Below are 13,197 nucleotides of genomic sequence, written 5' to 3'. Positions count from 1 at the left end.
TTGTGGAGAGTCCAGCCATCACTGAAGACGAACAATCAGACAGATATTCCTTGTATACCAACTCACATCATCCCTTCCACGTATCACGGAAGCCAAGCTTAAGCAAACAGACAAAGGAAGACGTTGCTCCATTACACACACAAACGGCTTCTAAACACATCAAGATACCAGTTCCACAGTACATTATCATATCGAGTGTTACGATCAATAGATCTTAAAAAAAAAGGTATACCATCAGGGCGAATAAGTTCCTCCCTAATTCTAGTTATCTGCTGGGTGCTCCTCCCTGCACAATCAGGCCTGGGCTCCAACTAATGGTATAGGTGAATTATCTCTTGAGAGCTTCTTCGATCCTCACCTTCAACAGGTGGCTTGACCAGCAGGAACCGAAAAGATTTACTCATTTTCAGAATGAAGTTGTCTATATTCTCTCTCTGTCATTATCAACAGCTCGTGAACGATAGATTTGTAAACAACACCCCATGATTGTAGTCGGTACTGAAATGGATTACTCGGCTTGTTATTTGGGTTGTAAGTTCGTCAACTGCCGGGGTTATTAAAGACGTTAACGTCTAGGCACAACCACCGCCCGAAAAATCTTATAACAACTTATGAAGACGTTGATAACCATTCTGAAATCACTTACACGCCTATTATATATATGGCCTAATCACTCAAATGATTATTAGTTGGTGATTTTGTTGTTTGGGATTTTATCTTATTGACCCCAAGGGTCATTAAGGCCGTCAATGGCAAGCTATATCCTCCAACCGAAAAGACTTTATCATCTTCAGTTGTCAAAGATAATTCGAAGACCACATTATCTCTGTGCACGAGGCCCTTGATGAAATGAATATAACTGCTTCTGATGTGTATACCTGGTACATAGGAGATGATGCGACATAGGAATACCCCACAGACACGCGACCCACTGGTCCATAGCAGTCTTGTTCTTTTCGAAATGTAGAGTAATTCATAGGTTTATGATGCTCCAGCGATCAGGCGAACGACAAAGACCTCTTCTCTTTGCTTTTCATTCTTTTTGACGACACAATGAGCATAAAAGTAAACAAACTGAATAGTACAATGACCTCTTAACTGGCTGAACTCCGCTGGGTCGTTCATCATCTTGTTTACATCCAGACGCAAGTGTGATATGTTTTCCGTGATATATATACCTGTTTGCCTTTACCTCGCTTAGAGAGGTAATATCAGGAACAGACGAAAGAGGCCTTAAAGCAAAAATATAATCTCCTGCCCTGTTTTTCGCAAGCAATCGGTCCAGTGGAAGTGACTCCTCTCACAGCGAGTGACCAAGCAAGCTAGAATCACGCTGTTATTGTTATTGTTCTACAGGACAATGGCCTATTGATGGAGCTGTTATATCACTGGACACTGACAAGAGTTAACATCGATTACGGGGAGCTAGTATGTCGGTCCAGAGCCCCTCACAACAACCATCACTACAACTATGGACATCCAAAAACAACGAAATACTAAGTTAACGAGTCTTAACTAAGACAGCAACAATATGAATATCCAGATATCAAATATCAAGTCAACTTGTCACAGTTAAGGTGAAAATCTTGATCAAAAACCCTGCCATACATTAATCCAGACACTTCACTGCTTCATCAGCTCTCATGTCTGTTGCCGAACCAGAGGCATACCTTTTCAAGTTCCTGTTTTCATAGAAGTACATTTCACTACCGTTCTGAAACCATGCAAGGATTTACGAATCTACATCTCATTCAAAGAAAAATAATAACACAGATTCAACGACGTAAAAATCATGACCAAAATGATGAAAGACATCTGTAGACTTTCATATACACAGGACTGTACTCACGTCTCCTATACTTACCCTAATTAGCATAGATAGATGAGTGCCTACTCATTCCTGGTGCTGCTGTATCCCACAGCTCTACCTAAACCAGATAGATGTTACGTCACTCTCTCCCAGCACACGCATATATCAAATCACCAACAATTTCCAACCGCCCTCCTCTTCACCGTTGACCCTCGCCCACCAACAAAAAAAAAAGAATTTGCTGCTTTCTGAACCGCTGATCACGAGGTGGGGAACTGATGGGGCATGACAGTCGTCTGCATGGAGTGAGTGAAGGAGCCAATTTGTCCTTGAGCCATTGAGAAATGACAGTCATCTCTCCCACACGGCTGGGTCAATCTGATTCAAAAATCGTTGAGAATATGGGAATCTCGAGGAGGAAGAACTAGATTTTTTCAGTCACATTTTTTCCCCCTCCCTCCTCCCTCCCGTTTTTGGCCCCTCATTCCTATTGGTGTATCAAACGTTCATTACCATCCGCACTCTTCTTCCCTCACTTCAAACATAACCATAAGATTGTTGAACACTCACTTACCTACAACCAGTATCCTCTCTCTCTCTCTCTCTCTCTCTCTCTCTCTCTCTCTCTCTCTCTCTCTCTCTCTCTCTCTCTCCGCATCTACTGCATCATCTTTCTCATGTTAGACATCACCATTCCCCTTCGTCATCTTCCATCATCACCTTCCCTCACTCACTCATAATCATTCCCTCACTCACTCATAATCATTCCCTCACTCACTCATAATCATTCCCTCCTCACACGTCATTATCATCATCATACCACCCCACACAGCCAAGTTTCCCCACTTACCTCACCATTACCGCCTTGCTTCTTGTCCTCATCCATCATCCACTCGTGTCACTCACCCCTCACCCACCTGATATCACTATCTTCACTCCCTCTCACCCACCCTCCACCAGGGTCATCCACACTCACCCACCAACACCAACATCCCATCCCTAATCTCTCTCTTCACTCCGACACCACAACAGTCTCATCCTTCTAAGTTATAGAATACCCAGAAAGATAACAATGACCCCCATTCCTTTTTCTGGTATACTCAAGTTACCAATTTGACCGATGCCACGTCTTCTGCTGGTCCATGAGAGAGGCGCCCATGTAAAAGATAAAGGAAGAAAAAAATCATCTGTTAAGCTACCTAAAGGAAAGGCCTAACGAAGGCCATCTACCCTTATGGTCTTGTTGTGGTATACAGACCTGTAATTCTGGTCTTGTGCTGTTCCAGCCTATATAGACCCGAAGACAGCTATGGATTTGTCTATTTCCAGCTGGCAAGCTGAAGTACCGCATTTAGTAACAAACAGAAAATCCCCAGCACACGCGACAAACATTTCAACATTTGAAAAAAAAGAAAAAATAGACACGTCCGCAAAAATTGCACAGTTGTCTTTCGTTAACTAGTGTGCATGTGTGTGTGTGTGTGTGTGTGTGTGTGTGTGTGTGTGTGTGTGTGTGTGTTCATACCGCATGTGAACATGTTACACGTTTAGTGGACGTAACCCTTTACAAACCACATACACACACACACACACAGACACACACACAGACACACACACATACACACACACACACACACACACACACACACACACACTAGTGCATGTGTGTGTAATCGGTATACAGATTACCGCTGTAATCTGTATAATGCTGTAATCGGTATACAGATCTTTCGTTCACTGAAGAAATATTTGATAAAACTTAAACTGTATCTTATGCAAATATCTGCTTTCGAGAAAGGCTTGCTAATCTCACAAGCAATAGCCTTCCAGTTGAATTTCAACCCCAAAGAAAAATATGTTACTACCTCGGCAGGAGGGGAAAAAAACTTCACCGTATATTCTCATGAATTACTAAACGAAAATTAGAACACTCGAAAGTGTTTATGAAGTTTACGTCCTCATTATAATATTCATGAATTTCTGAATTTCTAGACGAAACCAAATAGCAAAACGATTATATTATCATATTTCAGATTACTGTATTAAAAATCTTTTTAAAAACAGTATGATATATGTGACAAAGGACGACTTTTGAAAGCAGTAAATGATACAGAATCAAATGCATAAACGTTCTATTACCACACACACACACACACACGTACATATACGAACAAGGTGCATATGAACGCGCACCTTCATAGAACATACAAACCTCCAACAGCCAGGATCGAACCCGGGACCCCTGTGCAACAGGCGGGAGTGCTACATATATATATATATTCATATATATATATATATATATATATATATATATATATATATATATATATATATATATATATATATTCATATATATATATATTCGTGGGAGTAAGCACAATATTTTCTGTAGTACACTCTTTGTTAAAGACCATTACTTATCTAACATTAGATGAGTATCGTGGTTTCAGCATATCCTTATCATCATCGTTTGTAAATACCTAAATCCATCTATATACTAAATCTAGTTCCATAAGACTCATAGACTCTTAATTTCTTCTATACGTATATACTCTCGAAGCCAAATTGTCACGACCAGTACTGGCTCAAATTCTCTCCCTCCCTGTGTATGTACCGCGTCAACTGAGGGATTGCTTCCCCAATATAGCAGAGGATACCCTAAGCTGTGAATGGACTGACAGTCAGACCAACTGTTCACTCGTGTCGTTGTCTTGTGATGACAACGGTCGTTGCAACGGTACACTGACAGCGGAGAGAGAGAGGGAGGGAGGGAGGGATGGAGACAGAGTCAGTGAACAGGATTGATGAGAGGACATCTACAACAGAGTGATCGTTGGTAGTCTTGTTCATCCACGGATTTTCACAACCTAATACAACCAAGTCGTAACCTAATACAACCCAGTCGTAACTCCATTCCATAAAAATGATAAACACATTCACAGTAATTCTATGCACTTCGACGTGAAGGAACAGAGCTGAAAACCTGTATAAAATATCATGAAAACCGAATATTTCTTTTTTCAACTTTTACCAACACCAAGACATCTCCTTAAATAAACAAAAGGGACTATTTGTTGAGGTGAAGTTCCCCCACGACAGATTTGTATGAAACTTTAATAAAAGAAAATAAAACAAATTCAGTACGAACGTACAGAGACGTCTCTCGTACAGGGTATAATAACCCGGAGCAGACAGTAGGAGAAACCCTATAGAACGAAGGGAGTTAGATACTCTTAATCTTCAACAGATTATATACGATATCTATAAATTCTAAAACAAATTGTTCGTCCATGAAGGCAACAAAAGATCACCAACCTTCTATGTCCACACGCGATGCGCTGTTAGTAGAGACGGTCTCATCCTCTGGGCCACCTGTATGGACTCTTCCCTGTGGATGGGGAGAAGAAAAAAAAAATAGTTTTGAGTATTTGGTGAACAAACCAGAGGAAATGCACCGGAAAAGGGGGGGATGGGATGGAAGGGACGAGAAAGAAAAAGAGAAAAATAGAGTCACAGGAAAAGGGAGAGGGGAAGATAAAGGGAGGGAGTAATTTCTCATTTGCGGGACTCATATAAAGTGTATGAAATCAGGGAAAGAATTCAAATCACATGAGGTTACGTTCTCACACACACACACACACATATAAAAGCACCATCAGCTCTCAAGAAATCTAGAACCCTGATAAATGCCATACAAAATTTTTATCAATGTCTTAATATATATATATATATATATATATATATATATATATATATATATATATATATATATATATATATATTCCTTAAACCAAGAGGAACGTCCATCCAACAGGTTATTACTGACCTTCCCGTGATAAAACTGGAGTATTCATGTTGAAACTGGGCATACGGAAATTAATTAGTTCCTTTCCCCATTGCACTCCCTCTGACAAGTATATTTTCAATTTCCATTTGATATTCATAGTTTGGTCGCTCGTTACTTGTTCATGGAAAAGTCATTAGGAACAGACCTCGCTGAATATGTATGTGGCCCTTGATATTCATTATCATTGGGCAACCCACCCTCGCTCGCTGACACCCTAAGTCACCTTCGTCACTCACTCTCGCTGCCGTCATGATCCTTGTCATTCATCATCAGCACAACACATCACTATAACAACCATCACCACTCGCAGTGGTTATTAAACAGAGTTATCAATCAATTCAAGTTTTACATTCGCTCCTCATCGTCCACCCCCCCCCCATATGTACTGGCTAACCTACTTCCAAACAACTTGAAACCATCTGTGATACAGGCCGCCTTCATAGCTGTTTACCATCTTCACCACATCTACTTACCACCACTATTGACACTGCCTGGTAGCAGCACACGAGGACGTAAATCACTAGTAACCCTCATCATAACTACTGTCTACCTTACCCACAAACAATCGTTACTTGCATGACAAGCAATACTTCCTCACACCACCATCTAAATTACTAGTCCTTATCACCTTCATTGTCAATGTTTACCATCATTACATGACACCACCACCACCACCACAATACAATGCCGTTTTCACACCACCTTACAACAATTACTCTCCACCTTTACCTCTCCTACCTCCAGCACAACTGTTTGGTCATCTCTCCCATTGTATACCACCTTCATCACCCTCAACCATCATCGTCAAATACTCCCTGGCACGTCGCACGAGCCACGGACGTCGCCCTAAGTAACGCGCCAGCAGAGACCATCAAAGATATGGAAATGCAAGCCATTCTTGTGATCTTGGATCGCTCTGAGAGCGACTACACCATCGAAGATGGATGACCTCACTCACTCCTGCATCTACCTCGCTCACACACACACACACACACACACACACACACAGGTCACTGTTCCTCACACTATCTCTCTGAGCACGTATACTAAACCCTCTCCAAACAATCAACGTACATGAGTCCCCTTTAACCCAGCGACCACTCACATAAAACTCTCAACGTACCCAAAACTTGTTTTTCCCAGTTTTCCTTAGTTTTATCCAAGTAATGTCCAGAATCACTCATCCCCCCTATTGTCAACAAAGTCTCCAGCTCATTATCGTCTCTAACTCTTCCTCATTCTCCAAGCACTCATGATGCCACTCTCCATACACTCATTACCGTCTCTTGAGTTTCCTTGCTTTTCTCATATTACTCTCTACAGCCACTTCACTCACTCACCCACCCATTCAAACTCTGGCCCTCCACGATCTCTCATAAAACCCTCTCCCCACTTCCCTCATTCTCCTGACTTTCTCTCTACACAGACACACTCACTAACTCTCCCCCACTCTCCAACTCTCCTCTGATGCACTTTTTTTTTGACAACAATAGACTTTCAACACCAAAGCGCATCAGTGATGGTAGATAAAGAGGAAGTTTTGTTTCAGCTCGTGAAAAGACAGAAATAAAACCCATTTGCCTTTAAAATTTTCATTCTCATGACCAGAACTTTTACACAAGCAAAAAAAATAAAAAATAAACAATACAAATGTACTTTTAGAATACTTGCTGATCCTGTGAAATCTAATTTGAAAAAATAAACAATACCGATGTACTTTTACAATACTTGTTGATCCTGTAGAATATAATTTGAAAAAATAAACAATACCAATATACTTTTAGAATACTTGCTCATCCTGTCGAATATAATTTGAAAAAATAAACAATACCAATATACTTTTAAGATACTTGTTGATCCTGTCGAATATAATTTCCTCTCTTCGTTATTCTCCATAAGACGCGTTGAATATTTCTCTGACGAAGTCGATACTGTAGCAAGCAATACGAGCATAAATGCCTCGATGGGGGTTCTGGCGGCGAGCAACAGCGGAGGCTGCTACCACAAGAAGGGCATCTCTAAGACCAACTCTTTTTTTGATCTCTGAAGGGATAAATCGCAAAGAACCGAGCCTTCACACAGCACACTATCTCCCGTCTAAACTCTCTCCTATTCAGATACATAGCGACGTTTTTGCACTCAATTTCACCAGCAGCAGCAGCAGGAGAAGGTGGTGGCGAAGACGAAGAGTGCTGGAGGTGTGGATGGGAAGGGGAGGCCGAGGCTGGGCCCTATATCAATAACGATAATCACCACCAAATGATGTTATACCCTAGGAAGCCAATCCCTCCTTCTTCAGAGTGAGGGGGACTTTTTGACCTCGACTGATGACCTTTCCACTCGCGAATTCAGGAGACTATCCAACACTCGGTGATTCTGTGCAATAACAAGTTGGGACGTCATCATCCATCACTTCGATCGCGACTCTAAAGTCGTGGAATGCAATAAAAGGGTCACCTGTGAGGTTAAACACCTGACCTAATGATTCACAGAACTGCCACTAACTTTCATCTATTCACACAGAGTTCATATTTCAGGCTGGGCTGACCCTTCTTTTTCTCTGTGGTAATACAGGATTGCTGGCAACGAGGAGAAGGACATGGGAGACATTGCTGGAAAGGAGGAGAAGCAGGAGGAGAAGCAGGAGACTAGAGAATCAAAACGACGATATGGAGATATATGTATATGGAGGAAAATGGAGAAGGAAAAGGAAATAAAGAGGAACACTATTTTTCCCCAAGTGGACAGGGATGACCACTGAACGTCAAGGAGATGGAAAGAAGAAGAAGAAGAGGAGAAAGAGGAGGAGAGAAAGACGAAAAGAATGGGGGAAAAAAAAGAAGGAACAGAAAGATGGGGGGGAAAAAGTTGTGGCAGAAAAACAAGAACTGTGACGACAAAGGAGAAAAAAGGAAAGCTAAGCACAAAGAGATGGGTTTGTAGGCTTGAGAGAGAGAGAGAGAGAGAGAGAGAGAGAGAGAGAGAGAGAGAGAGAGAGAGAGAGAGAGAGAGAGACGGTTCAGGCACCATGTCAGTGTGGGCGAGCCTCGTGTTGGCGGGCCTTAACAAACTACCGATTACCACAGAAGTCTGAGGATAAGTTTGAGTCCACTTAAGTGAAGCTGACCCTTGTTAGTTTCCCAACTTTTAGGACATCATCAGTCTGTCCAGGAGGTTAACGCGAGCCCCATGAGAATAATAGCTCGTCTCTCACCAAGGGTGGATTACACACCTCGGCCTTTTTCTTTTTCTTTTTTTAACTTTATCATAATTCCGGATTTTCCGTTCATAAAGTAGCATAGAATTTTTTTTTTTTTTTCAAGTCTTTCCTAACGAGCCAAGCGAAAAATCGCTGCGTTCTAAGCGTTTTCATCCGTGGCTGCCTTTCACACGTCTTACCTTAGCCTTCGAGGGAGAGAGAGAGAGAGAGAGAGAGAGAGAGAGAGAGAGAGAGAGAGAGAGAGAGAGAGAGAGAGAGAGAGAGAAACACCTTGTTACTTTCAGAAATTTACAACCGACGCGTCAGAGCTTAAAATGTCCCCATATCATTAATTGAAGTCTAATTCCTTCTTACATAATCGATTAGTTCTTGCTGAAGTATGGGATATGAGAAACGCAGCACCACTACAACAGGAATGGATATGTTGATAGATGATCCTTTGTGTGTGTGTGTCTGTGTGTGTGTGTGTGTGTGTGTGTGTGTCTGTGTGTGTGTGTGTGTGTGTGTATGTGTGTGTTCAGTAACAGTACCCAAGACACAGCTGTTTACATGTTCAAGACGAGACAAAATTTGCCCATTGCATCTACGATCGCATGAAAATAAAAACCTTGACATGCAAACTTAACTGACACACACACACAGACACACACACACACACACAAAGGATCATTTACCAACATATACAGTCCTGTTCCACTACTATTCTCTCCTCCCCTACTGAAGCAAGAATTATAACTATTCAGATAGAGGAGGAGGGGAATTATTACTCTTCTATTCATTATATATGGATTTATTAGCTCGAACGCCTGGGTTATGCATCACCCACTACCGGGGGGCGGCAAGCAGCAAGCAAGCAAACACAAACTCTCTCTCTCTCTCTCTCTCTCTCTCTCTCTCTCTCTCTCTCTCTCTCTCTCTCTCTCTCTCTCTCTCTCTCTCTCGAAAACCTGAAATACATTCTGCATCAGTATTCATATGAATCTACTCATCCATCACTCACTCCACTCCCTACAGCTCTTACGTCCATGCATCACTACCATGAGAAGTAATTTCACAGAGGAACATGAGAATCCACCCTTCGATATCACATTCAGAGCTCTGAAAGAGTATCTCTTCATCACACACTGATACATCTTACACAGCTACAATATACCTTTCCTATTATCATTATTATTATTATCATTATTATTACTATTATTATCATTATTATAATTATAATTATTATTACTATAGTTGTTATTATTATTATAATACTTTATCGCCGTTTCCCGCGTCACCGAGGTAGCGCCAGGAAACAGACGATGAATGGCCCATCCACTCGGATGCACACACATACACACACACACACACACACACACACACACACATATATATGTATATATTTTTTTTCCACACATCACCACATAAACGACTCGCGCTTCCTTCCATGCTAAGAATGTTTACATTTCACAAATACTCAATTACCTCTCCCACGGACGGAACGCATGAATAGTGGGAGCGTATGTGGTCTTAGAATTATCTTTAACAACTGTAGAAGGTGTTAAAAGATTTGTCGGTTGGTGGATGTAACTTACGTTGACGGCCTTAATGACCCCTGGCAGTTGATAAATCTAAAACCCAACCAACTAAACTTACTCCCTCCTCCTCTCTCTCTATACCACCACAGACAGATGTTTTCACCTTCGTAATCATCTACCGATCTCAGACGCCTACGCAACTTTCGCCACTCTAAACACATCCATCGTTACTTAAATACAAAGTCCCTCTTAAAATCCCATCTCTAATATCATCAACCACTTCATTCTCAGTACCAAGTACAAGCTATACCATTCATCCTGTTCGAGACGCATGTTCAATCTTCTTATGTATTTTTGAGAGAATTAAATTACACTCTCGATGCACCCCACTACACCTGCGAGTTAAAAGAAACTAGCCGTGTGACTGCACATATATAATGTACTCTCACTACCATGATTTCTGCCAACCTATGGTTACGTACTCGGGATGGACGATCCTCTACATTTCAATCAAACCTTTCGTGCATATGTTTTACCTTTTACGGCATAGAAGCCTATTCATCTCATTACCATTCCCGTCGAAAAACACCAACTCCAATACATCCCAGAAACCTGCTATTCAGTACTATGAGAACTCTATTAAAGCCATGAACCCATCTCTCCCCACTTAACGATATACCATCGGGTTATTTTAGCAGCGAGAGAAGCAGAGAGAGAGGGGAAGGGACGAGTCGACCCGATATAGAGCACTGGGGGACAATGCGTGGGTCAATAAAATCACAATGAATAGGACAACTTCAATGATCGGTTGCGAGCAGCCACCGTGACGGAGACAAACAGGACATGGAGCTGTCGCAATCAGCTGTCGGCGAGGGTTAACAATCAGCTGGAAGTGGACCAGTTATCAGCTGTTGGCTGTCAGGGAGGGTGCAGCTGTCGAAAGTATTGCAGTCTCTTGTTGGCAGACCGCTACAACTGTTGGAAGGAAGTTGGTGGCTGCCGAAGGGCCGGCCATGTTGTCTCGAATCATTGTCCTCAGCTTTTTGAGAAGCCATGTCATCAGTTTCTAAAGAGGCCGAGTTAGCTGATGAAGTGGCAGTCAGCTGTTAGAAGGACTGCGATTGGCTATAGATAAGCATCATCAGCTGTTAGGAGGGCTGGGCTAGGCTATAGGTTTGCACCATCAGCTGTCAGAGGGGTTGTATCGGCTATAGATACACACCATCAGCTGTTAGAGAGGTTGCGATCGGCTATAGACAGGCACCATCAGCTGTTAGAGAGGTTGCGATCGGCTATAGATAAACACCATCAGCTGTTAGAGAGGTTGCGATCGGCTATAGATAAACACCATCAGCTGTTATAAGAAATGCCAGTCAGCTGCTCGAAGGTCTGACACCCACTGCTGGAAAAGCCACTGGAAAGTACTGGTACGGAAGGATTATTAGAGGCTGCTGAAGGCTTTAAAAAAAAAAAAGAAGCTATGGGAGACACCATCATGAAAAATGTCGGAAGGGACGACCACCACAAGCTGTTGCAGGAAACCTATAAATTGTCGGTGGGAGGAGGGAGGGGCCAGCTGGAAGCTGCTTCAAGAGCCCCTCCCTATAAACTCTCTGTGCGGCCACAACAGTTGTTGGAAACCGCAGCAAAGTTTTGTTCCAGTGTAAACAATGTGATGGCGAAAGGGGGAGAAGAGAGGAAACAAATGACGAGACTATTAATCAAATGACTATTAATCAAACATGTTCAGGTCTCCTTATTTCTGTCAAACACTAGGGAAAACGAAGTACCTTAATGTGGCTTTGATTTTTCCTGAATATATATGCTTGAGCATCCATCTTATCTCACTTCCACACCGCGGATTACCACAAATCACCAAAATTAACCACACAAAGAGCATCTTTTTATACTCATATGTCCGCAAATCTGACAAGAAGCATTACTACGGTCTTTCAGTACTACTATAGTCAAATACTCTGGTAACCAGCAATTGAAAGTGCTAATCTATAAACCACTGTTGTATTTTGATGATCATTTGAAACTATGCGAGATGTAAATTCTCTCACAAACCTAACTCGTTCTCCGTGTTTTTGAGGTCGCCTGAGGACACTAGTAAAAAAAAAATTAATGGCTTTTTTTTTTGTACAGCTACGATGTATAATGTACTGAAACCAGGGCCCATCATCCATAGCAAAGCTCTAAAGGTCATTCCATAGCTTTCTAAAGCCAGTTTTTTCACACATAGTTCACTAAATAACCCCCTGATGAAACTATCTTACTGGGCATTGTGACAAACCACTTCAACTGCTGGACGAGATCGTAAGATTTCCCGGTCATTCAGCTCAATAATTTACGTACCTTTGATCCTCATATAAGAACGGTGTGTGACCACTGTGCGATTACTTACATCCATGATAACCACTTCCCTTCCATAACAACTGAATATACAACATTTCACCTTAAAATGACCGTTCGTTTCTTCTATGTTAATTACGTTAACTGCTAAAAAATCACTGTCGGATAAGATATATATATCTTTTTCTTTCTTTCTTTTTCTTTCAAACTATTCGCCATTTCCCGCATTAGCGAGGTAGCGTTAAGAACAGAGGACTGGGCCTTTGAGGGAATACCCTCACCTGGCCCCCTTCTCTGTTCCTTCTTTTGAAAAAAAAGAAAAAAAAAAACGAGAGGGGAGGATTTCCAGCCACCCGGTCCCTCCCCTTTCAGTCGCCTTCTACGACACGCAGGGAATACGTGGGAAGTATTCTTTCTCCCCTATCCCCAGGGATATATATATATATAT

General features: G+C 41.8%; 1 protein-coding gene across 5 annotated transcripts in view; it reads right to left on the bottom strand.

Moving 5' to 3' along the window:
* Window positions 1–13,197, bottom strand: part of LOC139758810 (putative neural-cadherin 2) — an 831,293-nt gene that overhangs the window by 709,553 nt on the left and 108,543 nt on the right. For all 5 annotated transcript variants that reach the window (XM_071680628.1, XM_071680630.1, XM_071680627.1 and 2 more), the window contains one exon: window positions 5,126–5,198. The gene's annotated coding sequence lies outside the window, so the exon portion shown is untranslated. The remainder of the gene's footprint in view (window positions 1–5,125; window positions 5,199–13,197) is intronic.

This window comes from Panulirus ornatus, chromosome 31 (assembly GCF_036320965.1).
Source record: "Panulirus ornatus isolate Po-2019 chromosome 31, ASM3632096v1, whole genome shotgun sequence".
Lineage (NCBI taxonomy): Eukaryota > Metazoa > Arthropoda > Malacostraca > Decapoda > Palinuridae > Panulirus > Panulirus ornatus.
Note: the sequence above shows the minus strand (reverse complement) of the source record. Positions and strands in the feature narration are given on the sequence as shown.